Source organism: Capsicum annuum, chromosome 1 (assembly GCF_002878395.1).
Source record: "Capsicum annuum cultivar UCD-10X-F1 chromosome 1, UCD10Xv1.1, whole genome shotgun sequence".
Classification (NCBI taxonomy): domain Eukaryota; kingdom Viridiplantae; phylum Streptophyta; class Magnoliopsida; order Solanales; family Solanaceae; genus Capsicum; species Capsicum annuum.
In genome coordinates, this window is record NC_061111.1 from 3,405,257 (window position 1) to 3,407,216 (window position 1,960).

Consider the following 1,960-nt stretch of genomic DNA (forward strand, 5'->3'; position numbering starts at 1 on the left):
AACAAGGAAGTGCGTCTCCTTACAAATGCCAATCGAATTACCAAACAAGGAAGTGCGTCTCCTTACAAATGTTGCTTGAATTATCAAACAAGGAAGTGCATCTCCTTACAAATGTTGCTTGAATTTCCCACACAAGGAAGTGCGACTCCTTACAAATGTTGTTGGAATTACCTGAACAAAGAAGTGCGTCTCCTTACAAATGCTGATCAAATTACCAAATAAGGAAGTGTGTCTCCTTTGGAAGTGCGTCTCCTTATGATAGCGCTTGAATTACCAAAATAAGAAAGTCTGCCTCCTTACAAATGTTGCTTGAATTATCCAAACAAGGAAGTGCGTCCCCTTATAAATGTTGCTGGAATTACCCAAACAAGGAAGTGCGTCTCCTTACAAATATTGATGGAATTACCCAAACAAGGAAGTGCGTCTCCTTACAAATGCCAATCGAATTACTAAACAAGGAAGTGCGTCTCCTTACAAATGTTGCTTGAATTATCAAACAAGGAAGTGCGTTTCCTTACAAATGTTGCTTGAATTTCCCACAAAATAAAGTGCATCTCCTTACAAATACCGCTTGAATTACCAAACAAGAAAGTGTGTTTCCTCACAAATGTTGCTGGATTTACCAAATAAAAAAGTGCGTTTTCTTACAAATATTGCTGGAATTACCCAAATAAGAAAGCGCATCTCTTTACAAATGTTGCTAGAATTACCAAAACAAGAAAGTGCGTCTCCTTACAAATGCCGCTTGAATTACCATGGGTTTGAATACCAAATATGTGCAGCAACATTGCCTCTTGCATTTGTAGAAGTGATAATATTACGACCCTTGATGTTTAGGCTTTGAAATTCTTGATTCGAAGGTAGCATGTATTCCTATTTCATACAAAAAAAACTTGTTAGTTTAAAAACATGGTGGTTGGCTTGTGACTTAGCTTTCACAGAAATCGCTTTTGCCCCCGTCACATTTAACCTTGCTTCCAACCATTAACATAGGTCGTTGACTTGCTGCATCATCGACCCAAACTCAGATTATTAAGAGTGACTCTGAAACAAACACAGTATCTTTGCTTTGCCATGCTCCTCAAATAAACCCTTTAAACCTTGGTATTTTCATGAATTCCTAGACTTGTTTGTTGACAAAATTTGTATGCCTTATTTTGGCTAACAATCATGTCTCTTTTATGTGCTGACTTTTGTCTTGCTTTGTGCAATTGGAGAAGCTGGTAGCAGTTTTGAAATATTTCCTCACTTGTTTTGACAAGGACTTGACTCAAAGACAAAAAAAAAATGGCAGTGATTTTTATTTGGACAACTGACCCAAGAAAAATAAAAATAAAAATATAAAGAAAAAGAAAAGACAATGAATGTCTCCATTTGAAACAAAGAAATGAAAAATTTATCTAAAAATGTCTGTTAACTCTAATGATTATGCCATGCATTTTGGATTAATCTGCCTGATCTTTCCATCCACACCTTCCACTAGTTATTATTGGGTTAATGGCCTTGAAACTGAGTTGCTTCCTTGGGCCAATTACATTCGGAGACCTCATTCGGCTAGTGGCACCTTGAAGGGTTTTCACCAACAAACCTCTCTTATATTTCTCTCAGCTCACCATCGTCTTATGGTGCCCGTAAGGGTTTTCATCGAGAAGACTCTCTGATTTTTATTTCTCTCAACTTATCATCACCTTACGGTGCTCGTGAGGGTTTTTACCAATAAGACTCTCTCATTTTTATTTCTCTCTTGATTCCTTGTGCTGAGGAAGATAGGTAGTTCCCAAATACATCATCATATCCCTTGTATGCTTTGCCTTAACATCCCCAAAGATTGATGTGAAGGTCTTTCTTTGGTTGTAACTTGGCTTTTAGATAGGGTTAGAAAGAAAGGATGGCATGAGGCCCAAACGACACTTGAAGTGGGTTAGGACTTACAACTTTTGGAATCGACTCAAACAATGAG